The sequence below is a fragment of the Phocoena phocoena genome, chromosome 2 (genome assembly GCF_963924675.1).
Source record: "Phocoena phocoena chromosome 2, mPhoPho1.1, whole genome shotgun sequence".
NCBI lineage: Eukaryota > Metazoa > Chordata > Mammalia > Artiodactyla > Phocoenidae > Phocoena > Phocoena phocoena.
The window spans coordinates 120409488-120432264 of NC_089220.1; positions in this window are offsets into that span (position 1 = coordinate 120409488).

Below are 22777 nucleotides of genomic sequence, written 5' to 3' on the forward strand. Positions count from 1 at the left end.
GAAGCCACCGCAATGAGAAGCCCACGCACTACAATGAAGAGTAGCTCCCACTCGCTGCAACTAGAGAAAAGCCCATGCACAGCAACAAAGACCTAACACAGCCAAAAATAAATAAATATTTTTTTTAAAATCTGTTGCTTTTCTATACCCTAACAATGAACTATCAGAAAGAGAAAGCAAGAAGAAGTCCATTTAAAATTTCATCAAAAGGAGTAAAATACCTCGGAATAAACTTAACCATGGAGGCCAAAGACCTATACTATGAAAACTATAGGACACTGATGAAGAAAACTGAAGATGATACAAAGAAATGGAAAGATATCCTGTGTTCATGATTTGGAAGAATTAATATTGCTAAAATGTCCATACTACCCAAAGTAATCTACAAATTTAATGCAATCCCTAGCCAAATACCCATGACATTTTTCACAGAACTAGAACAAATAATCCTAAAACTTATATGGAACCACAAAAGACCCCAAACAGCCAAAACAGTCTTGAGAAAAAAAGGACAAAGCCAGAAGTATCACGCTCTCTGACTTCAGACTATATTATATAGCTAAAGTAATTGAAACAGCATGGTACTGGCATAAAACCAGACACATAGATCAATGAAACAGAACAGAGAGCCCAGAAATAAACCCATGCACTTATCGTCAATTAATTTATGACAAAGGAAACAAGAATAAAAATGGGAAAAGACTGTCTCTTCATTAAGGGGAAATGCTGGGAAAACTGAACAGCTACATGTAAAAGAATTAAATTAGAACAGTTTCCCATACCATATACAAAAATAAGCTCAAAATGGATTAAAGACCTAAATGTAAGACTGGAAGCCACAAAACTCCTAGACAAAAACATGGGCAGAACACTCTTTGACATAAACCATAGAAATATTGTTTTGGATCTGTCTCCTCTGGCAAAGGAAACAAAAGCAAAAATAAACAAATGGGACCTTATTAAACTTAAAAGCTTCTGCACAGCAAAGGAAACCACTGACAAAATGAAAACACCTATGGAAAGGGAGGAAATATTTGCAAATGCTGTGACCAACAAGGGGTTAATATCCAAAATATATGAAAAGGTCATACAGCTCAACATCAAAACAAACAACAAGCAAACAAACAACTCAATCAAAAGACGGGTAGAAGACCTGAATAGACATTTCTCCAAAGAAGACATACAGATGGTCAACAGGCACATGAAAAGATGCTCAACATCACTAATTATTAGAGACATGAAGATCAAAACAACAATGAGATATCAGCTCACAGTAGTCAGAATGGCTATCATCAAAAAGTCTACAAATAACAAAAGCTGGAGAGGGTGGGAATGTAAACTGGTGCAGTTGATACAGAAAACAGTACGGAGATTCCTCAAAAAACTAAAAATAGAATTACCATATGATCCAGCAATTCCATTCCTGAGTAGATATCGAAAGAAAACAAAGACGCTAATTGGAAAAGATACATGCATCTCAACGTTCATAGCAGCACAATTTATAATAGTGAAGATATGGAAGTAACCTGTTTGTCCATCAACAGATGAATGGATAAAGAAAATGTGGTGTGTATCTACAATGGAATATTACTCAGCCATAAAAAAGGATTGAAAATTTGCCATTTGCAGCAACATGGATGGACCTAGACATTATCATACTGAGTGGAATAAGTCAAACAGAGAAAGAGAAATATTATATGCTATCATTTATATGTGGAATCTAAGAAATAATGCAAATGAATGAATATAACAAAACAGAATCAGACTCACAGACAACAAAGGAGCGGTTACCAGTGGGGAGAGGGGTGGTGGAGTAGGACAAGGGTAGGGGATTTGAAGGTACATACTACCATGTTGTAAAATAAATAAGCTACAAGGATATATTGTACAGCACAGGGAATGTAGCCACTATTTTAAAACAACTTTATAGTATAATCTATAAAAATACTGAATCACTATGCTGTAAACCTGAAACTAATATAATATTGTAAATCAACTATACTTAAACAAAAGAAAAAAATGATCACTGGTCACAGATCATCATAATAAATATAACAACAACAAAAAAACTTTAAATCTTGGGAGAATTACCAAAATGTGACACAGTGACAAGAAATAAGCAAATGCTGTTGGAAAAATAGCACCAAGTGCTTGACACACTGTCTCCTCACGCAAAGGAAACAACTGATTGTATAAAGATTGCCCCATATCTTCAATTTGTAAAAAAACTGAATATCTGAGAAGCGCATAAAGTACAATAAAACGAGGTCTGCCTGTATGTACATATATTATATATATATATATTACATAGGCTGTGATAATGAAATTATTATCACAGCAGTTATAGCTTTATGACTGTCTTCTAGGTACACAGGTTTCCCCTTCTCTCCTGTCCTCATCACCCGGACACTGTGAAGTAGGTATCGTTCACATGGCAGATGAGACGATGAGAGGTTGAATAAAGCTCTTGCTCTGAGTGTCAGACACAAAAGCTCATCTAGAAAGCTCACTCCTGTCCTCCTCCCCTCAAGTGATATGGTTATTTGCTTCTGTTGGCAAGCTCTTAATACCTAATATCGCAGAAAGCAACAACGGAAAGTAATGACAGTACAATACAGAGACAAACCTGTAAAGATTCTCATGCAAGCAGGCAACTGAGCATATCAATTAACATCCTTTTCTTTTTTCTTTTTAATTTATTTATTTAATTAATTTATTTTTGGCTGCATTGGGTCTTCGTTGCTGCGCGGGCTCTCTCTAGTTGTGGCGAGCAGGGGCTACTCTTCCTTGCCGTGTGCGGGCTTTTCATGGCAGTGGCTTCTCTTGCTGCGGAGCATGGGCTCTAGGCGCTGGACTTCAGTAGTTGTGGCACATGGGCTTGGTAGTTGTGGCTTGTAGGATCTGGAGCGCAGGCTCAGTAGTTGTGGCTCACCGGCTTAGTTGCTCCGCTGCATGTGGGATCTTCCCAGACCAGGGCTCAAACCCGTGTCCCCTGCATTGGCAGGCGGATTCTTAACCACTGCACCACTCAGGAAGTCCAAACATCCTTTTCATTCTTGGAATGAAAGTGGTGAAGTGGTATCTCATTGCGGTTTTGATTTGCATTTCCCCAATGACTGTATGTTGAGCATCTTTTCATGTGCCACTTATATATCATCTCTGGAGGAATGTCTACTCAAATTTTTTGGTCTATTTTTTATTGGGCTATTATTTGTCTTTTTTATTAAGTTGTAAGAATTCTTTATATGTCCTGCATATGAGTTCTTTGATGATACAATTTTACAAGTATCTTCACTCATTCCTTGAGCTGTCTTTTTGCTGCCTTGAAGGTCTTGTTTGCAGCACAAAAGTTTTAAATTTTGATGTGGTGCAATTTATCTATTTTGTTATTTAGTTGCTTCTGCTTTGGGTGTTGTAGGTGGTAGCTTTTTGAAGTGAGAGAGCTGTTGGCGGCCATCCGCCCCCAGGTGGGTGAGGGGACTCAAGAGGGAATCAATCAGTCCACATGGAGAGAGAATGACAGTCACACAGAGAGAAATAGAGGAGAATGTGTGAGGTGGAGAAATGTGCAGGGGAGACAGGCCTGGGCTTCCCCAGACCGCTCTCTCGGGCCAGCACACCTGAGACCAGCTGGACGTGATAGGAACCCCTTGGAACCCTAGAGACCTGCTTCCCAGCTCTTCCAGTTTCAGCTGTTTGCCAACAAAAAGACAAAGAAACAACAATGAAGAAAACAAGGACTCTGACCAGTGTACGCGGTTTAGAGATGAGAAGAAAGAGGCTCCAAGAGGATCAGGCCCCGTCAAGGGACTGGGATTCCAATGCCAGCCTGTGCCCCAGCCCGTCCCCCCACCTCCGGCCTCCCCATGGGCAGGACACAAGCATCACAAAGAAGCAGATAAGCCTCTTTACTTGTAAAGAGTCTCACAGAAAACCTCCTTCCAAAAGCACGCTGTTTCAGCTGCCTGGACTTTCTAACGTGAGTGAGATGAGGAATCAGAGTCAGCAGAGCCTTCATCTTCAATTCCGGAGGCCAGGAGCCCCATGAGGGGCACCACTCATGACCGTGCTGGCTGGTGCAGTGGAATCACTCAGAAGCGAAGAGCAGGCCCGTTGGAATCAAGGGGGCAAATCTTTAAGACAACACAGTAACACGAGCCCAGGAAAAATCCAGGTACAGAAAGAACCTCAAGGTAGAGGGAGGGCTGGTGGCCAAATGGAAGCTGCCGAAGTCTCCACGGACTATGACTGGTCAAAACTCAATTTTATAAATTTTCTGTGTGGAAAACTAAAACATCTGCTGTTCCATATACAAACTACAGAGTGAAATGGAACAAAAAGCTTGACTGATGGGGGTGGGATTTCAGTGTTGAAAAACATTGGTTCAAAGGATGCTCCAGCTCGTGTTTCAAAGACAAAAAATAATGTGTCCACAGAGCACCACTCCTGGGCCCTCTCCCCATCTCTCTCTACATCAGCAACCTCCCTCCAATCACACGAACCTGGGCTTCTAGGGTGGAGGCCACCTTTCTCTCACCCCATGGGCTTCAGACTCAGAACACTCTACACACAAAGCAGTACCTCTCTCTAAACAAAATAATGAATCTATATGTGATCATCAAAATGCAGATTCCCACCAACCAGTCTTGCCAACAGAGACAATACGTTTATCCTAAAGGAATTAAAATGACTTACTAACCTGCTTCCAATAGTCACCATATCTGTGATTTCAACATCTCGTGGCAGAGAACAGGTGAACATGAAGTTAGCCAAAGTGTACTTCCAGAAGGGCAGTGCCTCCAGAACCTGATAGAAAATATCTCAACTCACTTTCTTCTCAGGTAAACACAGATGAGAATCTTGGACATGAATTTAATTTCTCTTATTGCACATGTACTTTAGGATATAAAACTCTCAGAAGATAAATCCATGTAGTTCATGGGAGGCTAGAATCTCGAACTGGCTGGTCCTGGGTCATCATTAGCAGCCTAAATCACATGCTGTAAAATGTGGATTTCACAATGCTCCCAAAAGGCAGTCTTGGGATAAAGAAGATGTGGCACATATATACAATGGAATATTACTCAGCCATAAAAAGAAACGAACTTGAGTTATTTGCAGTGAGGTGGATGGACCTAGAGTCTGTCATACAGAGTGAAGTAAGTCAGAAAGAGAAAAACAAATACCATATGCTAACACATATATATGGAATCTAAAAAAAAAAAAAGCTTCTGAAGAACCTAGGTGCAGGACAGGAATAAAGATACAGACATAGAGAATGGACCTGAGGACACAGGGAGGGGGAAGGGTAAGCTGGGACGAAATGAGAGAGTGCCATGGACATATATACACTACCAAATATAAAATAGCTAGCTTGTGGGAAGCAGCCACATAGCACAGGGAGATCAGCTCGGTGCTTTGTGACCACCTAGAGGGGTGGGATAGGGAGGGTGGGAGGAGACACAAGAGGGAGGAGATATGGGGATATATGTATATGTATAGCTGATTCACCTTGTTATAAAGCAGAAACTAACACACCACTGTAAAGCAATTATACTCCAATAAGGATGTTAAAAAAAAGAACACCTGAAAAAAAAAAGAATTTTAACGGTTAGGAATTTTAATTTTAAAACTATGCAGAAATAATAAGGATGAAAGGAAACAACTCTGTGTGAAAAGTAGGTAAGGAAAGTAGAATGACTGACTGTTCCAGAATGAGAAAAGGGGGGGGAAATAGGACGAACTTTTTAGCAGTTTTGTGGAAAAAGGATCTTGGGTAGGAATTTTATGCATGGTCAAGCTGGGTAAGATTGGGATAAATTTATTTAAATTAACAAATGAGTTTTAATATCAAAAGTACACTGATATAAAACTAGAATTGTTTTTCTCTCTGTTAAAAGGACAAAGTTTTATTGGATTTTTGGTCTGCTTTTTTTTTTTTTTTTTTTTTTTTGTGGTACACGGGCCTTTCACTGTTGTGGCTTCTCCCATTGCGGAGCACAGGCTCTGGATGCGCAGGCTCAGCGGCCATGGCTCACGGGCCGAGCCCCTCCGCGGCATGTGGGATCTTTCCAGACCAGGGCACGAACCCATGTCCCCTGCCTCGGCAGGCAGGCTCTCAACCACTGCGCCACCAGGGAAGCCCCCTGGTCTGCTTTTGATAACAGATTGTGAATTTTCTTTTTTTTACCTTTTAAATAACTGCCTAGAAAGCCCACACACACAAAAAAATGGGAATCTTGTTTAAAATTATAAGCTTCAACATAAAACGTGGTTGTTATAAAGCAGAAACTAACACACCATTGTAAAGCAGTTATACTCCAATAAAGATGTTTAAAAAAAAAACATAAAACATGGCTAATGGCATAAACTGTAATATGTCATTAACCTTACACCCTCAAAAATCCATCCATTCACTCATTCATCCATTCATTCATCTATCTTTCTACCTTCATTGGGCATCTTCCAGACAGTCCTAAACAATGGTTAGGTAGGTAAAAACACAAAGACACAGTCCCAGGCATGAAGAGTATAGTAGGGACAGGATTACGCAGTAGGCAGACCATCTGCTGGATTATCAACAAAGCGGGGCACCAAACACAAGGCCCTTGTTCTGTTTCTGGAACAGGACCCTTCCTGCCCAGGGATCTGCAGCGTGCTCCCCAGCCTGACAGGCTCCAGATCAGCATCGGGGCCTGATCTAAGCATCTCCTCCCCGAGGCCTTCCTTAGCCACATCTCACCTCTGTTCTCCATCGCTTCACCTGCTTCATTTCCATAGCAACTCTCATCACCTGTTCATGGATGCCAGCTCGCCAGGTATTCCCAATTCCTACAGCACACCGAGCATTGCTGAGCAGCATTTTTCATTAAGGACAAAGAAAGGGAAGCAAGGATGTGACAGCAAAACAGAAAGACTTGCTAAATTTCAGAGAAATGCTTCTTTGCTACAGGAGACAGCTTCTTAAAAGATTGCTCTAAAGGTAACAAAAACACTACGAAAAGACTTGAAGTTATAGCTGTCATTTTGTAAAAAAGCATTTTCAACTTAGTGACTATCGACTGCTCTGCTAAGAAAGATGAAGACATTATATATTTGCCTGGCCTCTCCTTTCTCCCTCCCAGTGATTTTCCTATGTTACATTACTATTTGTAAGGTTTATATTATCTATACTATGTGCTGCCACTATAACTCACACAGATGGTCGATCTTTCTTACTTTTATATTTAAAGAGATTTGAGGTTCACCACCCATTTACAAGTGCTGAACTTTTATGCACTTCTATTTTGGCTGGATTTTGACATTCAATGGTTTTATTCAAAACCCTTATTCAGAAGGGCTCACAGAATCTAAGCTTTCTGATTTCGGGCATGCTTGAGAATATGTGTCCACTGTCTCTGTCTTTACACTAGTCAGTTTGGCTAAATAAGGAACTATTGGGACATCCATTGTCTTACTCAGAATCCATCAGGGTCCCTTCAGAGGGTACAGCTCAGCACAGGCTGGCCCAGCATGTTCTATCCCGACTGATGCTCCTTACCTTTCCTGCCCTGTTACTTTTTCCTTTCACCAACCCCTCCCTATTTCCTCCACCCCCAGATCCTGGCAAGCACTTTTCTACTCTCTGTTTCTGAGTTTTACTTTCTTTTTTTTTTTTTTTTTTCAGATCCCATATATAAGGGGTACCACGCAGTATTTGTCTTTCTCTGCCTGGCTTATTTCACTTATCATAATGTGCTCCAGGTTCATCCGTGTTGTTATAAATGGCAAGATTTGCTTCCTTCTCATGGCTGAATAATATTCCATTGTATATACATATAATATGGTGTATATATATTGTGAATAATGTTGTAATGCACATGAGAATGCAGATATATCTTGGAGATCCTGTTTTCATTTCCTTTAGATATATACCCAGAAGTAGAATTGATGGATCATATGTTAGTTCTATTTTTAATTTTTTGAGGAACCTCTATACTGTTTTCCATAGTGGCTGCACCAACTTAGGTTCCTACCAACAGTGTAGGAGGGTTCCCTTTTCTCCACATCCTCGCCAATACTCACCAATATCTCTTGTCATCTTGATGATAGCCACGTGACAGGTGTAAGGTGATATCTCACTGTGATTTTAATTTGCATTTCCCTGATGATTAGCGATGTTGAACACCTTCTCACATACTTGTTGGCCATCTGTACGTCTTCTTTGGAAAAATGTCTATTTGGGGCCTCTGCCCATTTCTTAATAGAATTTTTTGTTTTGTTTTGCTATTGAGTTGTATTCCATATTTTGGATATTAACCCCTTATCAAATATATGATTTGCAAATATTTTCGCCCATCCCACCAGTTGCTTTTCCAGTTTGCTGATGGTTTCCTTTGTTGTGTAGAAGCTTTTAGTTTGATGTAGTTCAATTTGTCCATTTTGACTTTTGTTGCCTTTGTTTTAGGTGTCATATCCAAAAAACCATCACCAAGACCAACATCAAGGATTTTATGCCTTGTTTTTATGTTTTTACGTCTTACATTCAAGTCTTTAATCCGTTTTGAGTTGGTTTTTTGGTATGGTGTAAGAGAGGGGTCCAGGTTTGGTAATTTTCTTAAAAGCTTAACAAAATACAATTCCTTATGAATGACAGAGTCAAGTTTGGCCTGGATATTTACATAGTTTTCTTTGATCATCTACTTAACTTTTCCCCTTCTTTTCTAAAACTCTTTGTTAGGAAATCAAATCGCGGTGACACTTGGTTCCTTTTGTGGCGTTTCCTCCATGCTGTACCTGTCCAATGAGGCCTCTGATTTTCTGGCTTCTGAACTAGTCTTTGTGTTGCTATCATTTTTACTTTTTTCTCTTCTGATTTTTTCCCCTGAATTCCACCAGTGTGGGCTTTGTTCTCTTCCGTCTCACTCAATCCTCTGAATCTTTCTTCTATGCTCAAAGTCTGCTTTAGAGATCATGTTGCCAGCATTTTCCTTGAGAGTCTGGAAACTTACTTTTCTGAACTCTTGAGCTGGTCTCTGAATCATCCACATTTTCCCGCAGTCTTTGGCTTGTGTTTTTCTTTGCCTTTCTTTATTTTCAGGTTTCTCTTGTAATTCTTTTGTAGTCCTTAGTCATCTCTGAATGAGATCAGCTATTTATCAAGGAAAAAGAGTATGGAGTAAATGGCAGGATTAGGATGAGAAAATATAAGGCTTTGATTCAAATTTGTCTGGAATATTTTCTCACCCATCTGGACTTTATTCTGTCCTGGGAACCTGTCTCCTTGAGTGTTTGGACTTCAAGTGTAGGGCTGGCTTATAACAAAGCATTCATTGCCACGCACCCACTGGGTGGGGATTTGTCACTGCTCCCTCCCAGACCTGCCTCTCCCTATTCACCTGGGGCAGGTCCCTGAGCCAGGAGCCAGGTCACATACAACACACATGGAGGAGGGCATGGTCCCTCCTCCACCGCCACCTCTGAATAACCAGTGGCACTGACCTGGCTTCATCTGAGCAGAGAAAGTGCTCACTTCCTTCTGCATTTGCTGTCCCTGATACATAGTACATGCTCAATAAACATCTGCTTCAGGAATGAAGACTGAGTTAATAAACCAGATGAAGAAAACCAAGGAGACAAACATGGAGCACAGCACACCAGGAGGCAGTCGCAGGACAGTCTGCAAGTCAAGTCCGGAGGCACGAAGCTGACAACCCCTCCCCCAGCGAGCATGGTGCTAGATCCGGGCCAGGACTGGGGATGTGCTGGCACTTCCCACAGCTCCGGCAAGTCTCTGGCGCAGGCGTGGCCTGGGGTCATCAGTACAGTAAGGGAAGGCATTCTACACTTCATCCTGGTTCATGCCAGTTTTGTTCTGGAAGTTACTACAGTCTTCATTCTTGGTTCTGAAGGTCTCTATCCCCCACAGGGTGACAGCTCCAGGGAGCAGAGGCCACCATGCAGTGATATGAGGACACTGGAAGTCAGGATGTCACTGGAAAGGCGCCAGATGTGCTGACCTCCTCCAGGTGCACACACCTGTCTGCATCAGGCAGGGGGGAGTGTGGACACTCAGGGTCCACCTGTGTGGACCACTGGCGAGAGGGCAGCTGGTCCCCCTGCAGACCACCTCCTTTCGGCTCTGAAGAGCCCACCTGTAGCACAACGCAGGGAGGCAGAAGACACCCCAAATGACTGTGCCACAGGGAACAGAGGTTCAGAATCAGAATCTAGGCAGACAGATGGAAAAGGAAAAGGGCCCTTCCTTGACACCTGAGTTTGCTGCCTGAGATGCAGATACACCTAACCCGAGACACTCCTAAACAGCCCTCAAAGCCTCCACTCAAGGCTCAGCGACTCCCCGGCAATATCGGCCTCCAGGGAGCCACTTTCCACCCTTCTCTTGAACTCTCCATGCCCACCCAGCCCCTAGCTGGGGGCTCCCACCCCTCTTCTGGGTTAAGGGACTAAGGGATGTTCCAGACCCACCTCAGGAGGCACAGATGGCTCGAGAGTGGACAGTCAGTCTCATACCACCGCCTGCCGCTTACTCAGGCCTGGGTGCCTGTGTTCCACAGTTGCTGCCCCTTGTTCACACCTGCCCTGCTCTGTGTCTTAAATCAAACCTTCAAGAAGGCAGGAGCTGGCTCTTTGAGTCTGTAAACACTCCTACTGAACGGTTTTAACGTGCTGTTCGCAAAGTGTGACAACAAACACTAGAGGGATTCAAATAGGCTCTGTTGTCTGTGGTCCCTGAGAAAATCCTGCTAGAAGCAGTCGTATTAATGACAATGAAAAACATGAAATAGGTGCCAAATCAATGACGTGAGCCCTAATGTCTGAGTAACACACAAAAAAACGGGAAAAAATATATCCCCTGGGCCCTGAACGCCTGCAATCCCAGTGGAGAGAGAACGGAAAATATGGCAGTTGGTGCTATTATATGTTTTAGCTCCAACAAAGTGCTTTCACATGCCTTAATGCCAATGTGTCTGACAAGGACCCTGGGTATTATCTTAATTTTACATATGAGAAAACTGAGACTCAGAGAAGTAAACTTTAAAAGATTAGAGAATGCTGCAAAATAAAACAGCCAAGGTCAATACTGGAACTAAGTAGACAGTAGCTTGGTTTTGTCCTCTGCCACAGAACCCAGGATCGTAATTAAAATTATTTCATCCTGAATGTCCACTGACAGATGAATGGATAAAGAAGATGTGATATATATATATATATATATATATATGTGTGTGTGTATACACACACACACACACACACACACACACACACACACACACACTGGAATACTACTCGGCCATAAAAAAGAATGAAATAATGCCATTTGCAGGAACATGGATGGACCTAGAGATTATCATACTACATGAAAGTAAGCCAGATAGAGAAAGACAAATATCATATGATATCGCTTATATGTGGAATCTGAACAAAAGATACAAATGAACATATTTACAAAATAGAAACAGACTCACAGACATAGAAAACAAACTAATGGTTACCAAAAGGGAAGGTAGGGGAAAGGGATAAGTTAGGAGTTTGGGATTAACATATACACACTACTATACATAAAATAGATCAACAACAAGGACCTACTGTATAGCACAGGGAACTGTACTCAATATCTTGTAATAACCTATAAGGAAAAAGAATCTAAAAAAGAATATATATATGTGTGTATATATATAACTGAATCACTGTGCTGTACACCTGAAACTAACACATTATAAATCAATTATATTTCAATAAAAAAATGATTTCATCCTGTTGCTTCTCTACCGACTTCTCAGCCATGCCAGAGATGTCGTGATGGTACACAAAGATGTGAGCCACTTACAGAATCAAAGAGGAAGACAAACACTTACTGAACATGTCCTGTGTGTGGCACTGCATCAGGTGTCACCATAGGTTAATTCACACAGTCATCACCATCACTCAGCGGTAGCATCACCGTTTCACGTGTAAGGAGAATGAGTGTGAGCAAACAATGCAAATATCATCTACTGTATCACCCTGGAGCAGAGCCAGGATAAGGTGATGGGCAGGAGCTTGGATGTCACCATAAAGGTGCAGTAACCAAGGCAGTGCGATACCGGCATAATGACAGACAAATGGATCAACGGAACGGAATAAAGAGCCCAGAAATAGATCCTCACTTACATGACCATTTGATTTCTGACAAAGCCACCACCACAATTCAGCATGGATAGGATGGTCTTTGCAACAAATGGTGCTGGAAAACACTGGATATCCATATGGAAAAAAATGAACCTCAACCCCTACCCCCCACCATACGTAAAAATTAACTGAAGCTGAGTCACAAACCTTGTTGTAAAAGCTTAACTAAAGAACTTCAGGAAGAACTACAGAAGAATATCCTCATGGCTTAGGGTAGGCAAAAGCTTTTTTAGGACACAGAAAGAAATAATCATAAATGATAAATGGCAAGTTAACTTCATAAACATTTTTAAATTCTGCTTATCAAAGTCACAACTACAACTCAATAATATGAAGAAAAACCACCTAGTAAAAAGTGAAAGAGCTGGGCAGGCACTTCAACATCATTAGTCACCAAGGAGATGCAAATTAAAACTCCAATGATATACCACTGCACACGCACTGGGATGCCTTAGAGGAAATAAGGCTGACAGTAGCGAATGCTGGCAAGGATGCAGAGCAACCAGAACCCTCCAGCCTTGTGGGTGGGGGTATGAAACAGTCTGGTGGTGTTTTACAAGCCTGCCCCATGACCCAGTAATTCCATTCCTAGGTATTAACCTAAGAGAAACAAAAGCATCTGTCTACAAAAAGCCTTGTATCAAAATGTTCACAGCTGCCCTATTCATAAGAGTCCCAAACTGGGAACAGCTCAGCGGTTCAGAAACAAGCAAGTAGCCAAACAACCCCTGGCACAGCGAGACAATGGAACACAGACAGCAAGGAAGGGGAGCAAGCCACTGATAAAGCAACAATACGGATGAATCGCAGAAACCTCACACTGAGCGGAGATGAGCACCTACTGCCTGGTTCCTTTCAGAGAAAGCTCTACAACTGGCAAAATTAACCTATGATGGAGAAATCAAAAAAAATAAAAGGAAAGTTGAGCTGGTAGGCTCAGAATCTAGACCTCCCCCCAGCCTCTGTCCAGCCTGAACCAGAGGTACTTCCAGCATCCTGCCCTCTCACCGGGGCCCCATCGACTACACCAGTGTTGAGTGATGGGGAGCCAGACAAATGTATGGGGGCTCAGGGGACAGAACCTGAAACAGAACCTAAAGTGCCCGAGGGTGTCATAAGTGACCCACAGGGAGGATTGAGTGGTCCCTTGATCTCCAGATAGGCACACAACCATGATACTTTTAAAAAATTTTGGCAGAATACATATAACCTACAACTTACCATTTTAACCACTTTTAAGTGTACAGTTTAGTGGCATTCATTATATTGATACTGCCGTGCAACCATCACCACCATCCATCTCCAGAACTTCTGCATCTTCCCAAACTGAAACTCTATACCTCTTAAAAAACAATAACTCCCCTTTCTCTCCTTCCCCAGTGCCTGGCATCCACCATCTACTTCCTGTCTCTATAAATGTGTCTACTCTAGGGACCTCACTGAGTGCAATCACAGTATTTGTCCTGTTGTGACTGGCTTATTTCACTGAGCATGATGTCCTCAAGGTTCATCCATGTTCTAACAAGTGTCAGAACTTCCTTCCTTTTTAAGGCTAATACTCCATTTGATGCAGATACCGCATTTTGTTTATCTGTTCATCTGTCAATGGACACTTGGGTTGTTTCCACCTTTTGCCTACTGTGAATAATGCTGCTATGAATATGGGTGTACAATATCTTTTAGAGTCCTTGCTTTTACTTCTTTTGGGTACATACGCAGAAGGAGGATTGCTAGATTATATGGTAAATCTATTTTTATTTTTTTGAGGAACCACTGTACCTTATTCCAAAGCGGCTGTACCATTTTATACTCTCACCAGCAGTGCACAAGGGTTACAATTTTTACAAATCTTGGTCCCAACACTTGTTACTTTCTGAGAGTGTTTTGTTGGGGAAGGGATGATAGCCATTCTAACAGAGGTGAGGTAATATCCTTAATACCTTAAAAAAAAAGAAGCAATTCTATGCTCCTTCCCCACAGGAAAATAAAGGGAGCCTATTGACAGCATAATTTTCCAGCAGGGCTCAGAGCCTCACTGTTGGGAACTGAGGCAGAGAAGGTGGCCCAGGGGATAAAAGGGGGCCGTATCCGCAAATCGCCTGACTCTGAGGAGTCCCCTGCATGTATACACACGAGGCTTGGCCAACGTGTATTTAATGCAAGTGAGTGTATAATTCCTAGACAACAGAAACCAAAGCAAGTTCTTTATGTTTAAGTGTTAAAGTTAATAAACAGAACATATTTACAAAAGAAGCAATTTCCGTTTGGAAAAATCTTTATTCAGGTTTAATGGCTGCAGAAACATCCCCCCAAATGGGAATAAAACTGCAGCAAATTTTGTCCTTCCTATTTTAACTCCAAAATTATATGAAAATATACATTCTGAGCACTGAAAGACCAATTCTTAGGAAATATATATTTATGCAGATTAAGCAATAAAACATATTTAAGTCAACACAAAATGTTATACTTAACAATTTCTTGACATTTTAAGAACTGGGCCAGTTTTAAATACCCTCAGAATTCTAGAGATATTAGAAATTATCAAATTTCTCACTTCTGTATTTTGAGTAAAATAGCCCACCACAAAGAATATTTTAACCTGTATTCTAAGTGAGTTTAGTTGGAAATTGTAGAAATCGGAGAATCAATCACAAACTTGGGAACAGCGAGTTCAGTTTGCACAAGGCATGAAGAAAATGACCCTAGAAGCTTCCACACTGCTTTCGGGTGGACCCCCAACTCATCCCCATCCACAGCCCCACATTCTTTGGGATCTTACAAATGTAACAGGAAGACCATGTGGGGCCTTCATTTTAGCTGCTGGTAAACTGCCTATAATGCTTTTTTCTGAGTTGACTTTAAGGAGTGTTTGCGTTTACAAGAGCAATTCTCTTTAGCTTTGTTTTTTAGCAGAGTTGTGATTCTAATAGCTTCACGTGTCCCAAAACCAGACAAAAATGCAAACAAGAGTCAGGGGCATTTCCTTCCTCTGGGTTAAAACGATATAACAGATATAAGGACACTGTCCACAGCAAAGAGGTTCAGCAATGAGGTGTGGTTTTGCCAGCTGCCTGGAACAGAATGAAAGCAGAAGAGGACAGACCAGGGGACTCTAGGGGCCAGTGCTGCTATAAAGAGAGACAGCGGGGTGATGGCTGAGAGCTGTCTCCCAAGCAGGCCTCTTCCTGCTGATACCTGAAACCTCAGAGTGTTGACAGAGCTCTTCAGACCTTCTGTAGACCCATCATCTAATACAGGCACCGCAGATGACACCAGCACAAAGCTCACTGTGGTGGATCATTCAAGCAAAGCATGCAAGAGATAAACTCTGTTTCTACTTATACATCTGACCCAGGAGTATATAAGACATACAGTGTATCTGTAGTGCATGGACACAAATTTAGGCAGCATCCTAAGAGGGTAATTGCAAATGGGACTGAGGTGGGAATACGTGGATGAGTAAGAGTCTTTATGAATCATTAGATGTCGGCAAGAGAACGAAATGAGATCACTGCAGAGTGTGAATGGGCCTTGGTGGTGCAGGGCACAAACTAGTCCTTGGAGGGGGGACTCCTGCCCAGGGCTGGACACCCTGATGCAGGCACCCATAAACACGAGAAAAAACACAAAATATTACACAAGGTCCGCCATCATGTTCACCTGCCAGGAAAAGACAACTGTCTTACGTGAAATAAAACAACTGCTACAGAGTTTTGACATTCCTCTATAACTTCTGGTGCTTCTACCTGAATGAAAATGAGCAAGGTTCAAAGTACAGAAAAAATAAGGCAAAAATCTAGGGCTGCCAGATGCAAAACAGGTGTCCGGTTAAATATGAATTTCAGATAAACAATAAATGTTTCCTATAAGTACGTCCAGTGCAATATTTGGGACAAACTTACATGAAAACATTATCCATTATTTATCTGAAATTCAAATTTAACTAGGCACCCTGTATTTCTATTTGCTACATCTGACAACTATAAAGGAAGTATAAACTTGTTTGACCTTCCTGAAACTGTCTCTGCTGGTCAGCAGATGCAATGGGCAAGCAATGTGGAACAAGGCAAAAATGTCACTGGGTTTTCACTGCAAATAGTAAGCCAGAGGCAGCCACAGCTGGCCATAATGGACAGGAAATGCAGTTACTGTTTCATTACTTTTTAAATTATGGTTTCCTCTTTGTTCTCCAAACTGTCCTATTTTTTTGGATCTAGATTTAAATATTTAAATATTATATATAGAGTTGAGGTGACCAACTCAATACTTTCCTCGTGATCACACTACTGCGAACCACCCCCCCCGCACACACAAAAATACCTTTTTTTGTTCTCCCTGAAACCCAGCACTGTTTTATAATTTGCCTCTTATTCAAGACACACATTTCAGGCAAACTCCAAAGCTGTTATTTGGAACTGAAATGTTTAAATACTCTCCAATGCATAATTGTAGTACAGATGTTGTCTTTCACAATTCTCTCTGGGACAGGCTATTTCAGAACCTGGAAGAGGTTACTTGTATAACTTAATTACTTTTCAATTCTTCTGAAGTATTTTGTTTTTCTTTTTTGCACTTTTCATGGATTTATACTATTTTAACTTGAGAATATCTAAAAAATATTTGCGGTGCAATATTTAACACATGATTCCTTTCTTAAAAAGGCTTACTAAGAATAATATTATCAACTGATTTTATGAGGTCAGTTCCACCATGATACCAAAACCAGTCAAAGACAGTACAAAAAAAGTACCAACACCCCTCATGAACAGAGAAACAACAAACCTCCACAAAATATTAGCAAACAAAAGCTAGCAATGTATAAAAAGAATTATACACTGTGACCAAGTGGGATTTATTCCAGGGATACAAGGCTAGTTCAATATTCAAAAACCAAGCAATATAATCCACCATTTTAACAAGCTAAATATAAAAACCACATGGTCATATAGATTGCCTCAGAAAAACATTTGACAAAATCCAACATGTGTTCATGATAAAATAGTCAGCAACTAGGAATACAAGGGAACTTTCTCACACTAAGGGCATCTATGAAAACCCTACAGCTACTATCATAATTGATGGCCAAAGACTAAATGCTTTCTCCTTAAGATCAGGAACAAGAAAGGATGTCTACTCTCACCATGGCCATTCAACACAGTATTAGTTCTAGCAAGTACAATAAGGTGTAAAAAGAAAATAAAAGGCGCATAGGTTGAAAAAGAACAAATAAAGCTCTTTACGGATAATGAAATAGTCTACACAGAAAATCCTAAGGAATCTACAGAAAATCTCCTAGAACTCAATGAATTCAGCAAGGTCACAGGATAAGAGATCAACGTACAAATATCAACAGTGTTCCTACATACTAGCAATGCACATGTGGAAAGTGGATAAACACGATATGATTTACAATCATTCAGATAAAATAAAATACTTAGGTGTCAACTGAATAAACATGTATGGGATATATATTGAATTTATGAAATGATGAAAGAAAATCAAAGAAGACTGAAATAAATTGAGAGACAAAGCATGTTCACGGGTTAGAAGGCTCAACATAGTAAAGATGTTGATTCTATCCAAATCTCTACTGAAATCCCAGCAAGCTGTTTTTAATAGATATAGACAAGCTTATTTTAAAATATTTATGTAAAGGCAAAGGAACTGGAATAGCTAAAATAATTTTGAAAAAAAAGAATTGGTTGAGTTATTTGTAGTGAGGTGTATGGACAGAATCTGTCATACAGAGTGAAGTAAGTCAGAAAGAGAAAAACAAATACTGTATGCTAACACATATATATGGAATCTAAGGAAAAAAAAAAAAGGTCATGAAGAACCTAGGGGTAAGACAGGAATAAAGACACAGACCTACTAGAGAATGGACTTGAGGATATGGGGAGGGAGAAGGGTAAGCTGTGACAACGTGAGAGGGTGGCATGGACACATATACACTACCAAACGTAAAATAGATAGCTAGTGGGAAGCAGCCACATAGCACAGGGAGATCAGCTAGTTGGTTTGTGACCACCTAGAGGGGTGGGATAGGGAGGGTGGGAGGGAGGGAGACGCAAAGAGGCAAGAGATATGGGGACATATGTATAACTGATTCACTTTGTTATAAAGCAGAAACTAACACACCATTGTAAAGCAATTATACTCCAATAAAGATGTTAATACATAAATAAATAAATAAATAAGGAAAAGAAATTGAAAAAAAAGAATGGGATGAGAGGCATCACTGTACTTGAGACTAGGGCTTACCATAATGCTGCAGTGACCGACACGGTGAAGTATTAGCAGAAAGCAGACAAGGAGATCAGTGGAACAGAAATAAAAACAAAACAAAACAGAAACAGACCCACACAAGTACAGCCAACTGATTCTGACAACGGTGAAAATACAGTTCAATGGAGGAAGGCTCATCTTTTCAACCAGGAGTGCTGGGGCAATTGGATATGCACAGGCAGAACACTGAAATTCCACCTAAACATCACACCTGAACAAATTAGCTCAAATGGATCAAAGATACAAACATAAAATGTAAACCTATAAAATTTTAGAAGAACATAGGAAATCTTCAGAAGCTAGCCTAGGTGAAAAGTTCTTAGACGTGACACCAATAGCCAAAAATAATAAACTGGACTTCATCAGAATTAAAAACAGAAACAAAAATAACTTTTGTTCTGCAGAAAAGCCTGTAACAGAGCTCAAGCTTAGACATCACTATGTCAGCCACCGGCACATCCCCCCGCGGTCAGGCCAGACCTTGGCACCACTTGCACATCATCCTCTGTCTCACATCTGTCCACCTCATCCCACCGACCAGATGCCAAAGCCAGGCCTCTCTCCACCTCTATCACACGAGTCTAAAGTGCCCTCAACCCTCTCTAAGACCTGCAGAGACCTCAGTGATCCCAAGGACCCCTCCCCACTACTCCTCAGTGATCCTGAGGACCACCAACCCCCACTCTCCTCAGTGATCTGGAGGACCCCCACCATCCTAATTGAGCTCCAGGGTCCTCCCTTATAATCGATTCCCCACACCCTCCACAAGAAAGACCTTTGTCAAATGCACAGCCGATCACGATCCAGACCTGATTCTTTGAGACCCCAAAACATCAAAGCAGATTTGATGGATCAGGTGACCCAACAGCTGAACTGGGGTGGGAGCTGCACGATGCTGAGTGTGCTGCCCGCCCAGCCAGTGTCTGTGTGCTCCCAAGGGCGCGGCTGGTGGGTGTCCAGGCCCCCTCTAGCTGGAGCATGGCTTTCAGCACAATGTTGAAGCCAGCAGCATCCCCTCCCCTCCTCCCCCTGGCCAGCAGCCACCACCGGGGACCATGCTGCTTTCTACAGTGGGTGGGCACTAGCCTGAGTGCTGCATGTCCCCACCCTGCAGTGACGAAGCCACCCAGTGGCGGCCACTTTGGGGAGCAGGACCTCCCATTCACGTGCTGTCCCTTCTGCCATTGCTGGTAGCAGGACTGCCAGCACATTGAGGGTCCCTGGACCACACAACAAAGAATGACCAACGGGATGAGGGCTCAAAGGGATTTTAATTTGAACTCTGAAGGGAATACACCATCATCTGAGGCTCTGAAATAGTGGAGTCAAACATGTCCCCAAAGACACACCCCTTCCTGAAGGCAGCACTGGCTCTGCTAAGCACAGGCATGGAGTCTGACCGCAGGCCTGGGGGGTCACAGGGGCATGCTCGGGGCTGACACCCAGCCTTTATATCCAACCACATGCCAGGGGAACTTACCATCACCGGTCACCGTGACGGTGTTTCAAAACTGTAAGCACACATGAATTTGAAATTTAGGGCACATGGTTGGATATAAAGGCCAAGGAAGAAGCTCCACCCCGTGTCTCTGTAGCCCTGGTCTAACACCTGGTTTCTTGCTACCACAGTGAGGAACTGGCGTGTCTCCTGCAGGATTCTTAGGAAGAACAAAAGTGTCCACATCCATGAGAAAAACTGACCTGGGATCACTGACTGTGAGATGTAGACTCTCACATCACGGCTGAGACCCTCACGCATTAATTAAAAGTCTTAGTCGCTTGATTGTGAGTGATATGATTTGTATCACTTACATAGATACAAAATGATAAATGACACAGGAAGTTGCTTTATTTACCTAAAAAAAACAATTTAGGGGTTATTTTTTCGTTGTTTTATGTTTTTAGCTCTTTAACTTGGTCAGAACTGAACTAAACAATTTGCACAAAATCAAACTAACTAATTTTAACTGGTATTCACCATTAAAGATTTCAAGATACAGACAGCAGTTTCCGAAATAATTTTACAGAATATTCAACAGTCACAGCACAAAGCTCACTCTGCAAACAAGTCTGTTTTTTATTAGAACCACCAAAGGTAATTTTGAAGGTTATCAAGCTTCCTTTAATGATAGACATACCATGAAGTTAACTAGACTATTTCTCTGTCTATTTATTTCTTCCTTTCAAAGACACCAGTAGTTTTGGAAAATACGTTTTTAACTCTCAGGTTTCAGAAAATACCACACACGAACAGGAAGGGTTAAAATCTATACTACTGCCAAGTGTTCTCGAACATTTAGATTTCACATGACTCAACCGACTATATCCCATTACCTCAATTTCCTAAAATAACTTTTTAGAATCGGTACAAACTAGCACATAAAGGGATACCCAAAATGACAGGCTAGTGATGGTTTCACACTGGTGGGACCAACAGTCCTGTACCATCACCTGTGCAAGACGGAGATGTAAAGGCTCCCCTCTGCCAAGCCCAAAGGAGTCAGTTGCTTAGGTCGCTATTAAAGGTCGCTGTAAAATACAGTACCACCTTTCAATTATCTGCTTAATAAACAGAGGAGGGGGCTGCAGTGCAGCAGCGTATCACAGCGTTTGTGCCAGAAGATGTGGGCCAGGCCCCCTTTTCTTATTAGTCAAGTTGCGACCCTAGGCCACATACTTAACTTGAACCTTGGTTTCATCATCTGTGACAAGAGGGTAACCCTGTCCCTTCTCCCCCACCTCAGAAGGTGTGGAGGTGATGCTGACCGAAGCCTGGGTTAAGTCATGAGGTGCCCAGGACATGACACATGCGTGGCGGGTTTCCTTAGCACCCAGGGCCGTCCTGAGACAGAGCTTAATACAAGTGCAGCCTCTGCAGCACGTGACAAGCAGTGATAATGTGGTGGGCCCACGCTGCCTCTGCCCGTCCCCGGGGAGTAAGGGCACATGATTCAGCCTCTTACCCAGAGTTGGTTTGTCAGGGCAGGACATGCCCTGTTGGTGGATGACATCACCTGAGCACAGGGAGAAAAGGTTACATGAGCCGCACAGCAGACAGGGGGATACCAATTGCTCATTTAAGTGCAGAATCCACCTCTGTAAAGACCAGTTCTCCCCTCTCAGATATCTGAGAATAAATGCTGACTAAAGTGCCTTTGGATTCTTACCTGAACCCACATCAATCCAAAATACACTCTAGTGCCATCAGGGCTTATTCTCTCCTCCTGGGAAACCTCAGTCTGGCCTCTACTTGCCCAGCAGAGTGCATTTTGGGGAAGCCGGAGGGTCTCCTAAACTGAAGCGCTGCAGTCCCGTGACCCGGCACTTTCACTCCCAGGTGTGCTCCCAACGGAAATGCAGCCGAATGTCCAGCAGAAGACATTGTCCAGGATGGCCCCCTGCTCCAAGAGCCCACCCTGCAACCCGCCCCCCCAACATCCACCAGCAGGGAATGTCATCTATTCACACAGCACTGGGAATGAACTAGTAACAATGACATATGGGGACCTGGATGGACCCCACAAACACCCCAAGTAGCCGAAGGAGCTGGAGGAAGAGCACGTGCTGTGGGATCTCACAGACGGGAAGCGCAGCGTGAGATGTGGAGGCAGCGGTGGCCCGGGGGGCAGTGTGATCACAGGCACGTGCCCAGTTTGTGTGTGCGCTTATGCCGTGCACCTCTCTGCCTGAGGCTACACTTGCACAAAAGGCTGCAAGTCAGGGAGAGGGGACGGTTCTCTCATCCACTCCCAGGAGTTTGTTTTGTCAGGCAGGCAAGAGGACAGATATCCTCAGCCAGTAGTGAGGACAAGTCCTGGGGGACTCACTGCGCCCCCTGCCCTCTGAGGGCCAGTTTCAGCAGATTGTGCCGTGGGGTCAGGGGGTGTGAGGCAAGAGGACCCTCCACAGGCCAGGAATTAAGGCCATTTAATCAGCTTGCAAATGCACTCCGCATCCTGACAAGATTCGTGACTCTCCAAATTTACAGTGAGTCACCTGTGATCTTGTCAAAACTGTGACAAAACCCTGACCTACTTAGTGCTGGGAAAGCGCCTGGAAATGACATCGCCGCTTCCCTATTTAAAGCATGTCTCTCATGACTGAAGCAAGAACGGAACAAAAGAAAACCCCCAATTCATCGCGTTCCAAAAGATGGGTTTACCTTTGCTACCTGTTCCCAAAGATCCCAAACGATAATGAAACATAAATTGCAATGAACGCTCCTGGTACCCATAGGGAAGGTCTGAGATGCTGCTGGGTGCGTGTCCAACCTCACAATGCAGCTGTGCAGACCTCACTCAATAAAGGAAACAAAGAC